At 31.1% G+C, this 21,694-nt stretch overlaps 1 long non-coding RNA gene and 1 pseudogene across 1 annotated transcript; both read left to right on the top strand.

Annotated features, from left to right (window-relative positions):
* The first annotated feature begins 878 nt into the window (after nucleotides 1-878).
* LOC139506912 (protocadherin-1-like) lies at nucleotides 879-5,989 on the top strand (annotated as a pseudogene).
* Nucleotides 5,990-16,232: 10,243 nt separating this feature from the next.
* Nucleotides 16,233-20,726, top strand: LOC139506911 (uncharacterized). Its single transcript, XR_011660453.1, has 3 exons — nucleotides 16,233-16,349; nucleotides 17,908-18,567; nucleotides 19,150-20,726. It is a non-coding gene; the product is annotated as an uncharacterized lncRNA (long non-coding RNA).
* Nucleotides 20,727-21,694: the final 968 nt, after the last annotated feature.

Genomic DNA, 21,694 nt, shown 5'->3' on the forward strand with positions numbered 1-21,694 from the left:
TGTAAAAAAAACAGAAAACTAAATGTTTTCAAAAAAAAGGGGGGGGGGGGGGGGGGGGGGAAGGGGAATTACATGCAAACATTTCTAAGTCATAACAGTATTACCATCATGCAGATGTTACTGTCCATGTTTTATGGATTTTGGTCAAACTAAAGAGCATCTGGTACCTTTAAAGTTTATATCTGCTATGAATCTGTTGATTAAATGTTGATATTATGCAAATGGTTGCTGAAGAGCACTTTAATAGGCTGGAGGCAATTAAAGATATTATCATCAAAAAGAATCTGCATTAATTATTGAAATGTAACTGAACAAAGGTAGTCGGTTTTGGTTTTGGTTTGTTAAAATAGTCTATTTTCTTGAGGAGTTGGTAATGTTGGGTGTAACAATATGTTGAACTTGTATTTTCGGTAATTCCTGCAATCCTAAATTGTGAGCATAATGCATTTTTAGTTTATGAACAGATTGAACTCTTTTTTACATGAAGAGAAAAGGGAGAAGCAAGGGGATGGGATTGGGAGGGGTAACTGACTGACATATTCAAAGATTTCTTATCCCCCCCCCCCCCCCCAAAAAAAAAAGAAGTGTACAAGAAGGAAAAAGTAAAAAAGTATGTAAAATAATTATTCACAAACAATGGCAAGTTTCAAATAACTCCTGTTGCAGTTTAAATATTTCTTATATATATTTCTCCACTGCTGTCCACCACTGAGTGGTGAAATAGCATTCAGTAATGGTAATGTACTTAATGAAGACAATTTCACTTTTCCATAATAGGTCAGTTGTCTTATAGATGAAACTATGAAGTTTAAGGATATATATATATATCTGTAAGAATTATTTTAGCAACAAGAAAATTGAGCTTAATATTAATAATCTGTTGATAGGGACGAAGATTATACTAGGTTGTTTAAAAGATGCAAGTAATCCTCTGAAACAAGCACACCTGGTTACTTAACCATTAGTCTTCATAAAGGTGAGAAACTTGCACTTTATCTGGTTAAAATGGCATTTACTTTCCTTTAAAAAATTTATCTTGAAGTTTGTATATATGCATAAAATTTGATATGAGGACTTCAAAACATAAGGTTAAGTGAGTTTGGAAGTTTAACCATTGACTTAATTGAAAGGTAAGGTTTTTTTGCTGACATTTGAGTGCTTTGCTTGTAAAGACCATTCTAATGAAAAATAATTGATTTGTTTGATGAAATCCTTCCTCTCCCAAAAAAACTTCATATATGTTGCATACAGTCTCTAGATATCCTTGGTGTCAATGAGTTGCTGTCCCTTTGGTTCTTGGTTGTACCTGAGTGCTATATTTTCTACCATTGGTCTATCTTAGTTGAATTTATAATAGAATGTATAGGGTCTATATTGTTTGGAAAACCAGTGCTATGTTGACTTCCATGGTGCTCTTTTTAAATTCTTGGAAGAACACAGAAGTGCATGATGCAAATCCCTACACACATAACTTCAATAACATAAGAAACTTTACCAAATAAACAGCCCGTTAGTTGATGCTGGTCATCCTTACATGTATGTATTATTTTACTTTATATAAATTTGTCCTCTTCACCACTCCACAACCAGTTTATTTTATTTTGGGTTAAATACCTGAGAAAATTAGATTTTTTGCATACTAAAAAATGTGATGTATGTATTGTCCCACAAATTAGCAAAGAAATAAATATACAAATTGACATTTTATGGAAAAATACTGGTTATTTATGTGTTTTTGAATTTCTAATGAAGGACATACAATTTTTATTGGATTTTTTTTCTTGTTTGTAAATAATTTATTCAGTCCATGTACTTAGGATATTTAAGCTGAATATTATTAATATTTTTGATATTTTTTTTATCATAAACCTGAGTTTATATCAATAAATGAATTATCGATGTCAGATTTTGATTGATAGATGAAATGTGACAATGTTTTTAAAATGCCTAATTTTTCTATCAATATATATTTTGTATGTTGCATAATATAATAATAGATAATCAATCTCAAAATAAAATGTCAGTTTCTTGATATATTTGATAGCACTTATTTTGATTAGACCAATTATTGAACTTTCTACTGAAAAATATCAAAACTTAAAGGTGATAAGAAATGAATGATCAAACAATTTGATATAGGAGACGAAGAATATTATTTTGACTTAAAAATAAAAACATTCATATCAGTGTTTACAAAAAGATATAAATTATAATATTATTGAGTAAACTTAAACATTGGATACAATAATTTTACTGTTGTAGTTTAAAATTAATTTTGACTTTAGCTAGTTGGTTGAAGGTGTGGTTTTCTCAAGTTGTGTTTAAAAAAAAATTGGGTGATAATTATAGACAGATACTCAAATTTCAATTAATCTATAAACTTACACAGTAGCCACCTTATATTTAAATAAAACAATTATGACCTTCATCAATATTTCATACTTCATGATTAAAAGCATGTGGGGCACCTTGCATGGTAATAATAGTAATAAATTGTCAATCAGAAAGAAATAAAATTGTACGTTTCCTAAGCCTTTCATTGGATTAGAGGTATGTCAGAAGGAGGAGCTAAGTGTGTTATTGACAGAAGATCACACAGAAGCCAGCTGAGTTAATTACAAGTTTGAAAACATTTCTCAGTCACTTTGTAAACTTGTTGATTGATTTCACGATTTGTAGGCAGGTATAGTTTGCTTCAATAGGGGGATGTATAAATTGTACTTTTCAACAATTGAGGAATTTTCTGTATTAGTTTTACAAACATTCAACAAATTTTCTCAAAAGAAAACGGATTTAACTTTTTCATGTCTATAGAGCATGGTTATGTTTACTTATTATAATTGTAAACAATTAGCTCAAAGTTCCATTGTTGTGCTTTTGTGTATAAAACTAAATGTAAATATTTATTCCAATATTACATTTACAGATTTGTTAGAAGTGGTGGTCTGATGAGCCGTGATTCCTGCTTCAACATAGAGGATTAGTTGACTGTCCCCGTCTCTGATGTTGTGAATCTTTGTAGACTTTTCAAGAACTAGTTAAACAGTGCTTCTTATTAAGATATTGGATTTTTAATGAAAGAATTATTCCTATTCGAAACAGTGTCATCATTATTTAAAAGGACTACTATTAATTAAAATAGGAAAAAGCGACCATATAAAAAGTACGTAAATCAGACATACTTATTATCGACTTACGTTTCCAGGCCATGCTGATAGTTAAATACTGAAAATGGCAGCAATTCATGTTTTTCAGTGTTTTCTTCTTTTAAACATTTATTCTGTAATTGATGGAAATTCTGTGGTTTACAATGTTGACGAAACAGACACCCCTGCAACATACATAGGAACTATATCTAATAGTACTAACTTAAAGGACTTAGCAGGGAAGGATGACTTTGGAAATCTTAAATATACTTTTCTTGGAACAGATAGCCAGATTTTATCCCTATTCAAGATAGACGAAAGAACGAGCAGATTGGAAACAAAAGGCATATTAGACAGGGAATCAGTTTGTGAATTTACTAAAATTTGTTCACTGAGCTTAGACATAGCTGTTCAGTCTACGAGGACCAGTTTCTTCCTAAAATTCCAGTAAAAATTAATGTTAATGACTTGAATGACAATGCTCCTGTTTTCGATAAACCAAACATAACTCTGTCTTTATCAGAAGCATCTTTAGTTGGTACCAAGGTAACAATAGATGGCGCCAGAGACAGAGACACTAGTGATACTTATTCCCTCCAAACTTATCAGGTGTCTCCTGCCAACACACACCGTTTTCGATAGAATTTGAGAAAAAATTGGATGGAACTTCAATTGTCCGATTGAAAGTGGAAAAAACCTTGGACCGTGAGACAAAGAGTTCTTATCAACTTGAAATTGTTGCCAAAGATGGTGGGTCACCTCCACAATCTGGTACCCTTTTCGCTAACATTATCATCACTGATGTCAATGACAACCCGCCAAACTTTGAGAAACCTCAATATGACATCACCGTGAAGGAGGATGTAAACATTAGCTCTGTTATCGGCACCATCAAAGCTGTAGATCTTGATGAAGGTGATAATGGTAGGGTGACTTACAGGCTTTCGTCTCATCAGTCTGACACAATTCTTAACCTCTTTTCAATAGATCATTTAACCGGGGAATTACGAGTCTCTAAAAAACTTTCATATGCACCAGGGAAAAAATATCAAATAATAATAGAGGCTAGTGACACTGCTGATCAGCCCCTCACCTCACAAACTCGTGTTATAGTAGTTGTTGAAGATGTGGGAAATAGTGCACCTGTAATTGTAGTAAACCTTTTATCTGGCTCAAATGTAGCTCATATCACAGAGTACGCAAATAAAGGAACTGCCGTTGCTCACATTGCCGTCCACGATGATGACACAGGAGATAACGGTAATGTCTATTGTACAATGATGTCGGACTATTTCGAATTGATGTTACTTGGGAATAAGGAATATAATGTAGTTGTGAAACAAAAACTTGACCGTGAGCAAATTCCAAACCACCGTGTTTCAATTTCATGTCAGGATAATGGAAAGCCACCTTTTAATGTATCTTCTGAGTTTAACATTGAAATTGATGATGAAAATGATAGTCCGCCAAAATTTTCATCTATTCAATACACAGAGACAATATTTGAAGGGAACAAGAAAGGAGATGTAATCGTACAGGTATTTGCTATAGACAGTGACCAAGGTAAAAATGCAGAAATTTTCTATTTCCTTGACAATGAGGGGAGTAAAATATTCTCTGTAGATTCAACGACAGGAGTAGTACGAGCTGGTATTGAGTTAGACAGGGAACAAACACCAACTATAACAACAAAAATCTTTGCTATTGATCAGGGAACACCATCAATGACTGGTACTGCAGATATAGTAGTTAAGATTTTAGATCTGAATGATAATTCACCAAAATTCGAGAAAGAAGTATTTCCAATGGAAGTTTTTGAGAATAAAGAGTCAGGAATTGAAATAGGACAGCTTTTTGCACAAGATTTGGACGAAGGTGACAATGCAAAAATAGTGTTCAATCTACCTAAAGGCACACCTATTGACTTGCCATTCCTAGTACTACCACATGGTCAGATAACAACGAACAAGGTCCTGGATAGAGAAACACAGCCATCATATGGATTTTATGTCATAGCTTATGATTTAGGGTATCCTCCAAGAACTAGTACTGCTAGTGTTGTAGTCACAGTGAAGGACATGAATGACCACCGTCCAGAAATCAAAGGTCCTAACTATGCCAACAATACTTTCTCTATCAGTCAGTCTTCTAAAGCTGGTCGTATCATTACCACTGTTGTAGCTTACGACAAAGACAAGGATGAAAATAGTGATTTGGTATTTTCCATTTTGAATACTGCTGCATATTTCTCCATAGATCCTAAAAGTGGTGCTATATTTTTAGAAAAAGACATTGATGTGAGTCCAGGGACCACGTTCAGTTTAGAAATAGAGGTATCTGACAAGGGTGTTTATCCCCAGAAAAGTTTTATGACATTGACAGTTGTAATAGGTACAGGAGAACAAACTGCTGCATCTAACACTACAAACATGGTTATCGTGATTGTTCTTGTATCATTGACAATTGTAGCATCCACAATTATCATTGCTGTTATAATTTTCTTACGGAGAGTTGATAGAAATGCCAAAGCAACTAAATCAAAGTCAGATTATTATTCTGGTGGACATGTGATTGACCCGAGTGTGACCGTGTTCTCACTTCCAGATGATTCAATTCTCTGTAGCGACAAGAAGAAAAAGAAGGAAGTCAGTTTCTCTATTGATGATGATCAGGATCACATAGATGCTTTACAGCTTCCTTCAAAGACCAACCATCCATTTGATAAAATGTTTGTCGGTAAGTCTTTTTATTATAGTCTCAAGATAAGATGTCTTTTTCTGGTGTCAATCGCCATTGCTTCTTGTCACTATGGTTTGGGTGGTGATAGTAGTCTTTTACCTTAAAGAAAAATAGATCCAATACCAAGCATATGTGGGTCTAAGGTAAAATCCTTTTTTTTTTACCAATATATGTCCCCAACATAAATAGAAATTAAGGGGGAGTAATATTTCTTAAATCATCAATTTTTTATTTTTTTTTATATATAATCTTTTAATAATTTGTTCATATTCTAAGGGCCCAAGTTCCCTCTTCATTAATATTAGTTCTTGATTAGAAGTTTTTCAGTTTTTTGTCATTTTAGAGTTGTGTTTTAGAGTTTAGAGAATGATAAAGTTTCTATAAATTTGACTTCATTTCTTTGAATGAGCTTTTTAACAAGTACGCATTCCTTCTAATCTGAATTCCCTAAGCAAATGTATACCCAAGTTAAATCTCTGAAATGTAAAAACCTTCTCACCTGACAGAACTATTGATATTTTTTATGCCAGGTGTTTTCATTCCCTGGAGATGAGGTAAATAAATGGTTTTGAAAATCAGTTTTTTGCCATTCCAAATGGTTTTAACAGATACTAGATGTTAAAAATAAATTAGATATGATATATTTCTGTAATAAATGTATGTTGTAGGGGGATTGATATAAATCTATAAAGCACCATTAAACAGCTATAATAGCATGAACAAGGTTAAGGTTTATCTGTAAAAACATTGCAATAAAAATCCTCTTCAGTATATAAAGTTTGAACGCTTGATCAATATCTGTTTATGAAAATTGTGAAGTTTTAAAAAGTTTGGATTTTCAAATTGTTTTGTTTTTCGCCAATTTTACATTTGCAAAGTCTGCCAAATTAACATGAGTGAATAAATTCAATTAATTGTTGTACAAATATATCACTTAAAGTTTATTAACAATCTAAGTAACCTGTTACACAAACACCCTAAACATTTAAAATACTGATAACTTTTCTTTACCGCTAATAAAACAACAATTAAGGACTCTTTGTAAAATACAAGAAGCTGCATGTTAGTTGTCAGTTTCAACCTAGTGCCTAATTAAATGCTGGCTTCTGAAAGTCTTTAAAATTTCAGCTTATCTCTAATTTGAGGAAAAAACAAGTTTCAGTAGCAGATAACTCCAAGTGTAGTTCAGTGCCCCATGATAACACAGCTGATTACTGATAAGATAATTACATTTTGTCTTTCACCAATTATTTTCATTAATGATATGTAAATAGAGAGGTTTATAAAAGTTAATTTATTTGATTTCTATAAAATAACAATTTAAGGTTTGCATTAACTAAAATAAAAGAAGCAAACTACAATCATAATTTTGTTATAGTGAAACAAATCAGTTTTCTAGATCTTATTTTCATTCAAAATGTAAAGAGACTGCTGACATCAGTGCAGTGTTAATTTGGTTCATGGAAAATTCTTAAATAGTAACTATAAAAGACAAATTCAACTTTTTTTTCTTATATTCTTATAGAGTACAATGCAAAAGGTTGGAATCTTGTTATGTTCAAAAAGTTTGAAAATTTCTCTAAAAACATATTTAGTGGGTTGAGAACTATTTATTTTAAAACTCTCTTGAAACATTTCTAGACCTGTGTTTTTCTTTGGCATACTGTAAAACATGGTATGGTATGATGGTATGGTATGTGTTATGGTATGATGGTATGGTACCAATACCATCATACCATGGTATGCATGACTGGTACCATGGTATGGTATGATGGTATGGTACAAATTCGTATACCATGGTACGAATTCCTATACCATGGTACAAATTATTATACAATGGTATAACTTGATGGTATGAAGCATGGAAGTAGGAAATTTTTTAAAATTAATTTAGGTAATATGAAATATGATTTTTTTTTTAATTTGTTGACATTATGTATCTGTTTTAGTGATGAAAATAATATTTTACAAAATAGATGCAGACAAACCAGATAGACTATCACTTACATGTATAAAGCTGTGAACAGAAAACAAGAGAAAATTCAATTTAAACATCTCAGATAACTATTAAGTTAAGATAAGATAGATATAATGTCCTGTTCTGACACATTGTAAATGGCTGTCAATTATTCTTTAAAATTTTGGGAAGTACTGCATATCTTTAGATTATAATCTAGATAATGCAGTTAAAGTTTTATTGCATAACCTTCTGTCAATGGTCAACTTTTATATTGTTTTGAAATATGACACTTTAAACAGTTGCATATTCTGTCTACATCTATGGCCACGAAATTCCACTAAAAATGTGAATAAAAGGTGAATGCATCTCCTGTGTGGATTAGAAAACACCATACTTTCCAATTAAACTGTCACTAATATAATACTATGTTAGTTGATAGATACCACATGTTGTAGAGTGTATTTTGTTTTCTTCATTTATATGTAAAAACAATGTGCATTATGGAAGTTAATACACAATATCAACCAACGAATGATTCTTTTTTTTTATTATGTGTGATTTTATTAAACAACTTTATTTCATTTTTTTTTAATACATGCTGAGAGTGACAGCTATTTCTGTGCAGATAGAGATAAGAATAGGTTTCTTTAAAATGGATTTCAAGGTCAATTATAATGACGGCGGAGCTTGATTTTTCAAAACTGTCCTGGGCTCGTTTAACAGGACGTTTGAGGAAGATTAGTAAACATCTTTGTTATATTATACGAAACCAAAAGGCTAATTAGGTTCTAATTTCTCAATAATATTAATGAATGATGTAGTATCTTTTATATGTTAGACTGATTTTGAACTATAAGTATAAGAAAATGATCAACATACTGACCTACAAGGAAGGAGGGGGGGGGGGGGGGGGGGGGGGGGGCAATACCTTTTTGTGTTAACCTGTTTTTGCCTTTGTGTTTTAACTGTTATTTTAGACAAAATTAAACTGTTAACTGTTTTCAACCCACTGGCTGTTATCTGTTCTGTTAAAATTTGTAATGTTGTTAACTGTTTTTATGAAAATGGGATTCCTGTAATCTGTTCCTAGACACTTAAAGTGTTTTTGGACATAATTTGTCTCTGAGAACTGATCTTACATGTACCTGTTGTTTACAAGAATCTTAAGATTCACACTAATCACATTGAATTTGCAGTCCATTTTTTTCTTTACGGTGCTTCCTCAAAGGAGAAACATAAACAGCATATATGTAACTGCCTTTAAGTATAGTAAATCCTTCATAAAATTTAGAATGGAAACGGGTAATGTGTCAAAGAAACAACCCGACTAAAGAGTAGAAAACAGCCAAAGGCAAAACAAAAAAGTCTTTTACACAGCGAAAAAATCTTGCACCAGGAGGCGGGCTGAAGCTGACTCCAAAGGGAGCAATAATTTAACTTCAAAAAGGGGGGTGGGGGTAGAAGTTATATGGCCGTTTTCTGAACAAAAATGTGTACTAGTTTATATAAAATAAACGTGCCAATAAACTCCGAAACATGTAAATGAAAAAAAAAAAAAAAAAGAAAAAAAAGACTAGAGCAGAGGTTCCAGACTTGGTACAGGTGCAACACATGTGATAGTGTTAAGCATGTTTTGTGAGATCTCAACCCTCGCCCTATACCTCTAACCAATGTAGTTCATTTCTGTCTCCTATTTATAGTTTATCCCAAAGTTAACAGGAAGTTGTGAAAAATAAAGTACCATTTCAACTTGCAAAAAAAGTTTTGTTTTGAAATAGGTCAAAAAAGAAAGAAAAGAAAACAGATAATTTATAAAATCCTGTTTAAGAATAGGTTATTAACTTTTCAAAATTTCCTCTTTTGAAAAACCATACCATGCTTTATTCCATGGTATAATAATTTGTACCATGGTATAGTAATTTGTACCATACCATCATACCATACCATGGTACCATTCATGCATACCATGGTATGATGGTATTCGTACCATACCATCATACCATAACACATACCATACCATCGTACCATACCATGTTTTACAGTATGCCTTTTTCTTTCATGTGAAATCTGGACGTTATACCATAAGTTTAATATCCTCAATTCATTGATGGTCAAATTGTTTCTCAATGACTTATTTGGACAGGATTATATTTGATTTCCTAAACTGGACAGGTGAAAAAAATCCCATGTTTTTAAGTACTAGCCAAACATCCCTCCACTGGTATTGAATTTGTAAACTCGGAGGACAGGTGATCATTATATTGTCAACATAAACAGTGATACACAGAGATGAAATCTGGTCAGATCTAAATTATTAAGTGTTAACCCTGTCATTTTCCAGCCTCATTAAAATATCTTTAATTCTCAACTTTATTTTTTAATAACCTAATGTCAGAATAAGTTTTATGTACATTCCTCAAGCAGTTAATGCTGCAGAAAGATTTGGGGCAAAAGTGAAAATGAGAGCTGGGTCCATGGACTGGACTCAACTTCATTACAGGCATACAACTAACTGAGATCTCATTCATTTAGCAGTTTATCTTCAGCTGAATCTAAAGAGCAGTAACTTGTTTTACAAGATACCAAGATAAGACATGATAAAAAAATCTTTGCCTATTAGGCCCATTCACATTGGTGGCTATCTTGTTGATAAGCTCTTGACTGCTACTGACATTAGAAAATCTGACAGATCTGTAGGAACATAAATATTTTGTAAACAAGATTACAACAGAAATCCTGAATTTTATGAGTCTGAGGTGCTCTTAAACTAGAGTTTTATCTCTTGGAGCAAATAGTTTGTGAACTTTTGTTAACTCCAATCTTTAGTTTTAGCTAATAAATAATTGATTTAATGAATTGAAATTTCCCAAAACACATGCTAATATAAATTTTAGTTTTGATATTTTTTACAACACAGTTGTTATAAATATAAATCCCTCATGATTGAAAAGAAGATTTTAGAATGACTTGAGGGGTCGGACATCAAGACATGGAACAATCTTTGAAATGAAGAAGATATTGGGTATTTGACAGCTATCTTACAAAACAAAGCACTAAAATATATCTTAATGTCAACATGAAGTCTTTCAATAAAAGACAAATATGTCTGTGCATCTGTATATTTGTTTATGGTTTTATCCAAAAGATTAAAGAAAGGACTTAAATTAGCAGATACCATAGGTTCAACAACCCATATATAAGTATGCACTCTGAAATCATATTTATGGAATGTTTAGTCCAACCCTTGCACATGTCCTTTAGACATGCCCAGCATTCAAGACAAAGGTAGATCCAGCCATTTTGAAAACAGGGGGGGGGGGGGGGGGGGGTTCCCAACCCAGGACAAAGGGGGGATTTCAACTATATGTCCTCATTCAAATGCATTGATCATACAGAAAAAAAAGGGGGGTTCCAACCACTGGAACCCTCCCCCTGGATCCACCACTGCAAGAACAGATTTTGAATCACTCTGTTATGCACAGATCTTGTAGAATGCAAATGAGTACACCAGTGTGTAGTAGCAAAAAAAACTTAAAGATGTCTCACCTTTGTAAATGACATTCTGACATAAGCCTTAAAATATGAAGATACTTTTGTGATTATTATAATTATCAATCCAGACATCAGGTCTAAAGATAAACTATTAGAGAGATAGTGTGTCCTAGAAGGTGTACTGGATTAGGTGGTTCACTTCAGTTGTATTGCTTCACACAAACCAACCATAACATTCTCAATGTCAAGACAGGCAGATTTGAAATGAAACATGCAATTAATAGTGCATTTGTTTCTATCTAAAAATGTTACTTGTTGTAATTAGCATAGTTTGGCTCTTGATGATTGAAAACATGTTTTTAATAGGTAAGCATGGTAAGAGAAGAAACATGATTTCCGTTTCTAATTCATTGTTTGATAGCAATACTGATAAAGATTCAAATTGGTAAATTTTTAATTAAATTTAATTCTCCTTCAAGATATGATAGGATTTTCCATGCGCACATTACTCCAGTAGTAACTTTAAAACCATTTATTGGACATGCTAGAAATTAAAGTTTTAGAAAAATGATTAAGAGCATGAAAACCAAAATGGCGTAAACAGAACAGGCCAACTGTTTTAGGGACTATTAGGACATAGTGAAAGAGACTACGTTTCAAAATTTGTCAGATTTTGTCTAACCACAGATATTAAAAGTCTGCAGTGGTAGATAATGCTAATGCTTAAAGTGTGCATGTTTTTACTACACCAGACATTTACCCTTGGATCTGGTCACCCATATAGATAGTCAATGATTGAAAGACTAATTTTTGGCACCACTTGAAAACAAAAACTCATAAAACTGAAGTACTCACACTTAAACAATCAAATTTTTTTTCTGTTTACATCTTGGAGGGGCTTTTGACTTTAAATTTTGACAGTTGGTTCTCCATTTTAGGAGTCTTCAATGTGGTAAAGTAATGAAGCAGGGAGATAAGTCAGTAGTTTATCAAGTTTAACAGTAATTAAGGGGCACCATCAATCATGTTCTAGGGAATGGTAAATTAGCACTGAAATCATCATTTGGAATGTCAGGGAATACGATTTTCACCTTAAAACTCATAAATCCTATCACTTATATTATTGATGATGTTGTTTTACCTGTTTTACCTCTGTCAGAAGGTTAAATACACACAAAAACTGCAGTTAATTTAAGGAAGATGAAAAATGTAATGTTTCAGTCTGCAGTATCTTTATCATTGGTCAATTTATTTATAGGAAATAACTTTCACTTTCAATAAATTAAAGTTTTCTTTTTCTCTTTTGTATGAAAGAACTTAATTAAACAATCTGTTTTTTTCCAACTGGTTTACTATAGATCTATTTTATTTTTTCACTGCTATATGTCACATGTCAGCAGATTGTTAAATTATGTTTAAATGCGCTTAAAAAAGCAAGAACGCTTCTAAAATATATGTGCATCTGGTGCAGAAAAATTTGCATCATTTAATTTAAATATAAAAAAGTCACAAGATAAATATACAAGAAGCAATCATAAGTTTCCTTATTAATCATGTTAATGTCAACTATAACTATTTTCAATAGTAAATTATAGATTTGAAAGAATAAAATCAGTTAATTGACTTTGCTGATTCAGTAATAGAGTCATATTTAAAATTATACAGGACTTAAAATTATAGTTTGTAAATTACAAACCAAAAAACATACTGACAAGAACCTTCCAGGCATGAAAGATGTCATCCAAGATTTTCATCACCAATTAAAGATCTGAATTTAAATTTAATCAAGCCCAAAGATGCAGATAAACTAACAAAAGCCAGATCATCCAAGCGTTTGAACACATTGATAATTGTTACAAGTTTATTTGGAAATATTTCAAGCTTGCCAGGTTCTGTGATGGTGTTTAGTTGTTCAAAAAGGATTTTGAATTCACACCTCGATCAAGTCGATCAAGTGTTCAATGACTTCAATTTTGAAATAAACACACAAGAAAACCATCTAATGTTAATTGAATTTTCTACTAAATTTTATCAAAACTTATAGAATGATTTCGATGATTGGCATTGGAAGCTGTTCAGTGAACATTTATAAAATTTAGGATGTAAGATTGTCAATATTTGTCAAAACCCAGTGGGTGGCAGATAAAATACGGGGAGAGGCTTTCAATATTGATGTAATCAGAGTTAGATATAGATAAAGTACTGACATACTGAGGCTATATTTCATGTTTAGTTATCAATAAAATGTGAATTTTAATGTTTTTGTCTACTTAAAAAATCATAAGTGTTAAACTTACACTTTGCTGCACAAGGAGCTTCTTTTGCATTGCTGAGTGCAGTAATGCATCTGATCTTGTAATATCTAATGAAAAAACACAGCATGTTTTATTATTGTTAATTGACACAAACATGAGAATTGTATAAACCTAATTCACTACACCTCAGTTCATCTTCACATTTGAAATGATCAATGTGAAAACATAATTACTTTTAAGCAGGTGTATTTAAAACATTAATGCTGAATCCTGTTTCCCTTTATCTTATAATTAAAAAAAATCAGTCAACATGGCATGTTAATTCAATATAGGTTGATTTTTCCGACCCAGTATGATGTTAATTATTTAGAAGTTGGTTTTAATATTATAGTTATTAGCAAACGTGTTGTTAGTAAGTGCTTCATGAATGAATTTCTCTGTGTTCTGAAAATAACAATAAAAAAGTGAAAAAAAGGTTAATTGGAGACATCAGATTCTTTGTATTGAGTTGCATAGCTTTTCATTAGAATGAAATTTGTAAAAATAAGTAAAATATGTGAATTACAGTAAATTTTATAGTTTTGCATAGAAATCTGTGGTGTTAATTTTGTTTAGATTGAAGTTGATATGTTTTAAAGAAATAAAGTAGGCAGATAATTGCTTTAAAAAAAGGAGAAGTTTGGATGGATTGGGAAATTCAAAGGGCCGGGTGTACTTCTTGTGGAAACTAGGATAACTTTTAGATTCTAATATCTACCAAAATACAGACTAACGAATGTTTGTCTGGTCTCACTAGGCTCTACTAGAAAAAAACTGGCAGAAATGTCCTTCCTTCCCACCAACTACTCTATACCTCCAACAGTTTGAAAAGGTTATAGAGACTCTTTGTACATGTTATAAACTACTAGTTGTTAGGTATTACACCATTTTAAGGTCTTAATAAACAAATATGTGAAACTTTTTTCAGTTGATTGATAACACTATATGGTTTATAGTTATGAATTGTTACAGGAAGTTAATTAAATATTTATAACATGTCTTCCCATTTAACATATTAATTAGCCAATTTTACAAAATTTCACTGTATATTGATCTGCCTAATGTTCAGTCCCAAGATTTACAGAATCAGTCCTTTCTTTGAATTTACAAATTTATAAAATTTTAATAGCTCATTTCTCACCAATCAATTATGGGATAAAGGTTGGTTTTATGGACACAAATTGGCTTAATTGATTCATCATAGGTGTCATACAAAGTCAGAAAATATTTTATAAAAATATTTAACAGAAAACCACACTTGTTATCTAAGGGTTGCCACCCCATAATTTACAAAATTGATAAATAAACTGAGAATAATGCAAACATTGTGAAGTTTTAATTTTAGAGCTAAGCCTATAATGTGTGGAACTTCAGCTACTTAATTCACCTTTTATAAAAAGTGTCAGCACTTTGACAAAGATTTAATATTTAATATGGCGATAATGATCGGAGATGATTTAGAAATGACAAACTTTAACCATGGAAATTGATTTTCTCTTTCACCATTACACCCATTGAAAAAAGTGCAGACAATAAGCCCCTCTAATACAAAACAGCAAGATAACTTATCTAAAATATAATGCTTTTATTTATGATAATAAAAAACCACTAACTTTTCATAACTTATTCAATAAAGTTTGTAAAGCCTGTTTTTCATAATGATAAAAAAGTCACTTAGGCGTTGTTATTGATAACTCATCCATGGGTACAATGGCTTTTCTACATTATAATGAAAAGTACCTGACTTTTTAATTAAAACCTTAACTGTTTATTATACATACATGGTACATAATTAGCTTCCTAATGTTTGAAGTTGTACTCAATCTGACCCTAGCGCTGTGCCCAGCTAGGGTCAGAGGTCCAACCCACTTGAAAAGAAATGACCAAAACAAACTTTGAAAGAAAAAAAGAAAAAAAGTTGTTAGTAATTATTTAGCAAAGATAAGAAGATTCTATGGTGTTAGTCCAATGAAGAGTGAAATTTAAAAAAATATTGCATTTTGATAAAATCTTTGCTAACTGACTTTAATTTGTGAGGAATATAGCATCGAACATAAATTTTATTCAAAATTTTAGTTTTTTAAATGGAAAGAGCCATTTTAATTTTTCAAAAGAAATAAAATGTCCTTGAACTCTAACCTATGAGTGTGTCCACCCACAGCTAGCCATATCTACATCCTATCATCTATATAACTCATTTTGGACCTTAGGTTAGGGAAATGTTGATAAGATCTTTATCACAATGTGCTAGTTACATAGTCTCTACTAATTTCCTGTAATTTTATAAGACCCAAGGGCAAGAGTTATGGACCTTGACAATATGTTGTCAATTTATGTATTTTTCTAAATTTTAAAAATATAATTCTACTGTTCTGACTAAAAGCCTGACAGATTGATTCCTACTGCAGGTACAGAGAATCAGGAAATTTTTATTTAATATAGAAGTAAAACTTCTTTGAATAAATCAAACCTATGGATGAAACATTTGCCACTTGACAATAAGAAAAAACTCCTCACTCATCTTAGGATGAAAGATTATACAATTCTCATGGTTTTAGTGAGCTTTAAAATCAACATAGCTACATCCTAACCAATCTTTTTCTATTTTTTAGGATAAGGATAAAAGACAAGGAGATGATAGTCACAGTATAGGATCAACCAGTGATAGTGGGCGTGGCAACAGTGATGATGAAACAAGTCGATCGCCACATTCTACAGGTAAGGAATCTAAAATTATGCAGTTTTAATGTTATTTACATTTTTGGAACAAAAAGTGTGAAAGACTAAATAATTTGGATTGATGTGTAATAACTAATATTTTTAAAACAACAAAATTTAGGAGTAGGGATAGAGGGAATATTTTGTTGGGTTTTTTTTTGCATTAGGGAAAGTAGCATTGTCATTAGGGATGCAAGACAGTATTTTGGGAGTTAAGTCATTTAGAATTGCTATTAGACATTTCTAAAAGTGTTTTAACCTAGTTTGTTAACACAAGGATAGATATTTGAATTTTATTATATAGCTCAGAGGTACAAAGTCAAGATAAGAACCAAGTTCATCCAACTGAAATTGATGGTTAAACATCTTTGTTTTTACATAATGTTTTCAATGCAAATAGACAAGATATAAAAATTATAAACATTAAAGTTTAGAGACCCAGGAATGACCAATACTTCCCAAATTAAAGTGTTAAGAAAACAGAATTATCAATTCAAACCTCAGTGGTGAAGAACCTTTATCATCTGATAGTAGGATGAAAATAAACACACCAAAGGTTTAGTATGCCTAGATTCCTCTTCATTAAAGATTCTTTGAAAATGATCTCCCAGATTTCTTGAATTATCTGTTCCATGTAGTTATTTCTATAATATAAATCAATTAAGTCAATAGAAATGAGATTCCTCTTTATAAACATTTCTGTAGCTTTTCTTCATATATCTCCATATCTCATTGTTGGACAGACCAAAATTGATTTTTCAGTACAAGTGATGTAGTGTCAATATGATATGACCTCCATCAAACTAAATAAATTAAGACTTTAAAAATTTCAAGGGGAACTTTCAAATTGTCTTCCACTGGTTAAAAAAAAGCAAAGATTTGAATATAATACATATCATTTTTTAAAGATCTTTGCTATAGTGAGAGTATGATTAAATTCATCAATTATTTTCCTAAATGATAGTATGCCTAGTACAGGTAAAAAAATGGCCCTCTCAAGTAAATTATCTAAGTAAATCAGTAGATAAAAAATTCTGACAGACAGGGGAAAAAACCTGCAGATGAAATGTAGTATGTTTTATCAGGGGGAAAAATAAACATGAGGAAATATTTTGACACCAGGAAATTATTCCAGCAATTCAATTAGAACATTTCTATTGATACTAAGTATCATGTCCATCTGTCCATAGTGTCCAAATTCTATAATTGGGAGCACCTGTTCTAAACAAGTGTAAATAATCAAAAATATTTGAGGTGGCGATTATTTATTGGCTTATAAATTTCTATAATTATATTGTTCATTTGATACTTTATTGAAAACTGTGATTTGTGTAAAATGCTTTTAAAATTGATTTGCAAAACCAATACCAATTGAGTAATTATTTATATGGTATTTTTTTTTTTTAAATTTTTAATCAAAATTATTGTGAAGATATTTTACAGAAATTACTTCAATAAACGTTTCTTTTTGAACTTTTTGAGTCCTTATGAGGCAGATGATAGTTATACTGTTTCAAATTAAACACTATTATATATATGCTTTGTTTTATCTTTTTAGGTAACAGAACCCAACATAAAGGAAAACAGGGAAAACATTCTGGAAACTCAGACTCGTTGTTCTCACCGAGAAAAATCTCACATTCCCAACCTCTGCTGTATAGTCCTTCTAAAATGAATGAACAGCATGGCTCTAGACAATTAAAGTATCATACAGACAATCCGAGAAATATTTTTCATTTCGACCAACAAGAAAATGGACCAGTGATTGACTGTGTAGTATGACCAATCAAATACCAGTCGTAACTTTACCGCCATAGTGTTGTCTGTGATAAAACTTTAAAATGTGTTCAAAAAACAATATTTGTGAAACTTTGAATGTTGTATTATTCGAGTGCTGTTTTGATTCTACAAAATATTGTCATTTCTTCAAAGCATTTTGATGTGGAATTGTGACGAAGCATACATTCTGCATCTGCTCTAGACGAGTAAAATCTGAAAACCCTAAAATCTTCCATTGTATGAAACTCTATATACAAGTATGAAACATTGAGTAAAGCAATCAAATTAAAAAAAAAAGTTATGTTCTCAAGTTGGAAGGTGGATAAAACTCATGGAATTGGTTGAAGAAAATCATAGTACCTCATATTGTATGGAAGACTTGATTTAAACCAACTGAAGGCAGGATTACATAACATTTTCATAGACATCTTTTGATCAGGTAAATAATAAATCTAGTTGATTTCATGCATAAAAAAGTTGTATTCATTTGTGCTGTATAAGAATGTAATATAAATCTTAAAAATACATGTTCTATATTATATAACAGGTTTATGCTTTTGAAATCAAGAATTTCAGCCAAGAAATCATTTATAATTGAAACAAAGCAACATATCACTTAATAATCAGATTATATCAGATGTAGCCATGTATACCCTTCCTATAATGTTAGAACATAAATACCATTCTATAAGGGACATTGTGTTGCATGCATATATCAAATTTAAATTGACAAGGGGAAATAACTACAAATTTTGGTATGTTCTCAAATGACTGTACACCTGAGTGATGCTTGTTTCTCTCTAAATCTGCCTCCGCAAACTCAAAATTGTAGGGACAAAGATCATAAATATTTTTTTATGTATAAAGCTTCTATTATAACTTCAGTTTCATTTGTATACAGATTATGCAATCATCACTATAAACTTCCAACTCGACTGGAAAGAAATTGAAAGACCAAAAAATATGTAAATGTTCAGTTTTCTCCTAAAAATCTTAACATCTTGTACATTTTCTTTTTCAGAAATGGAACATGTGTTCTTTGTGTTATGACCTGTATGAGGAGCTGAACACATATTACAGTGTAGTGGGACTGCCCCAAATAGATGTTTTATACACAGAACAAAAAAATAATGGAGAACTGTCTTGAATGTGGTTTAAATGATGTTTGAATGATGAGAATTTACAAGACACTTGTTTAACATTATGTTAGAGATGTATTTATTTATTTGAAAGTAGAAGATACTTTGAAATTTTGTCTCTAAAAAATTTCATTAGAGGTATCAAATTTTTCTATGTGTATGTTGGAATGAAGTTATGGCTCATTGACACTCTTGTTCTTTCCTAACAGTGCTTTAGGTCTTTGATTCCAATAATGAGAATTCTAGCATAATAAAACATGCACATGAAAATTAGATGGCAATGTGTTCTTTAAAATGTAAACTTGCTCAAATCTGCATGGTATTAATAGGGTAATTTAAACCAATAGACTTATCAAATTAAATATATTGGGTTAAAATTAAATATAAATTCCTCTTGAAAATATTTGTTTCTCTCAATAATAAATAGTTTTTGTAATGTTTTGTTCAAGATTTTATCATGCATCTGTATTAATAGAGAAGTTGTGCAATAATGAAAGTCATATTAAAGATTAAAACCAGATAAGTACGACATTTATTTTAATTTAAAATGGTTTTGAATAAAACTGGCATGATGTAAAATTAGAATAGACATGGCAACCAACCAACAAAAGAATAATGAAAAATTGTAAAAATCTCTAATGATGATCTTGATCAATTGTGTTTTGCAAATTTTAACTTCAAGTTAACAACTTAATTAAAGAGAAATATTACGATTTGTCAAATGAGTTTTTGGAAATATTTTGCTACTTTGTCAATATGATTGAATTCATTATGGTATCTTAATAAAACAGAACTTATTTTTACTTTGAAGATTGAACTAAGACACTGCATGCATGGGTTTGAGAAATTCATATTTTTTCATTTATTTTAGAAGAGAATAATCCCTTTCGAGTATTAAAAGTTAATTCTATAAATCTCTTGTTTATATAAACTAGTTATATCTAGAAAATAGGCAGCTAATTGAATAAAAATCTCTGTTTCTCAGTAGGCTATAACAGATTTATAATATTTTCTTTCATCTAGGGTTTAGAAATGAGATGTTGGAAGAAACGTTAGGGGTTTATATACTTGCATAATGTTTATAAAAAAGTTTGTATCAACTTTGAGGTTAACTTTTCTAAATATTTTGACAGAACTTTCTCAGCATACAGCTATTAAATTTCAATCAGAAAGTTGGCGAGTCAAAACTATTTGTTATTTTGTAACAGTGTTAGATAACAAACTGGTTTTTAGGTATATAGGAGTTTTCCTGACTTTATTTTGCAATCAAATTGCCGTTAGATGTAAAAGTACATCTATGGAGTTGAATGTTAGTTGATATTTTTGTACTTTGTAAATTTTAAGAATTGTTTTGTATTTTGACACAAATTATGCATATGTCCAGTTATGTTTGTATATTTTTTAATGAAAAGGAATCAAAATGCATAATAACAGAAATAAAAAAGATTTGAAACTGAAATGATTTTTTTGACTTATGTTTTTAAGTTTAATGGTCATATCTTAAAAATTGCCATTGGCATCTCTTGATAATGTGTCCCTCCTTTCTATCCCTTGGCAATATCAAACCAAAGACTTTGAAATTGATATTTGCTACAACTCTGCTAAGCAAGCAGACTTAAAAGGAGTAAGAGCAGAAACTGGTTAGTTTTGAGTCCAAATAATGTATCTTGGTTGCATATGTCTTTTGTGGACTGTTATCTTGTGAAGTAGCTAGTTTGAAATCTTGATTGAGCATGTGTGTCAAGTACAAAACAGAGTTAAAATTCATATTCCATTATCATGTTCTTGTCCTGAATATATATAAAAAGAAAATGTGGTATGATTGCCAATGAGACAACTCGTCACTAGAGACCCAATGGCAGAAATTGATAACTGTAGGCCACTGTATGGCCTTTCAAAATGAGCAAAGCCCATACCACATAGTCAGGTATAATTGACCTTGAAATATGCATATTTGTTGATGACTTTTAAACAGACATCCATCCATTCATCAATCATATCTTAAATACTTTCATTGTTTCCCAGAAGTATATGTTCCATGATACTTTGAAAGATGATTGAACAAATTAATATGTTAAGGTTAAGATTTAGTTCTTGAAAACCTAGTCCTTAAGAATAATTGACTTTATTTGTATATCATTAGATTATATCCCCTACACAATTGAAGAACTAGTTTTGTCTTTGTCTGCATAACACCTACATGACTTTATCATTTCATTGAAACTTCTGTGATAAGCATGCAAAATGCACAGTAGTAGTGAAACATGGAGATTTGGTTTAACTTATGGGAATATAATTTCATTTCTGCAGTTTCAATTGTTGTATTGGTATATATAATCATGGTTTTTGTCTGTAGACATTGACATCCCAAAGTATGTGTCTTGCACGATGCCCCACACATGACTGAATAAAATTGTCTAGGAACAC

This window comes from Mytilus edulis, unplaced genomic scaffold, assembly GCF_963676685.1.
Source record: "Mytilus edulis unplaced genomic scaffold, xbMytEdul2.2 SCAFFOLD_1718, whole genome shotgun sequence".
NCBI lineage: Eukaryota > Metazoa > Mollusca > Bivalvia > Mytilida > Mytilidae > Mytilus > Mytilus edulis.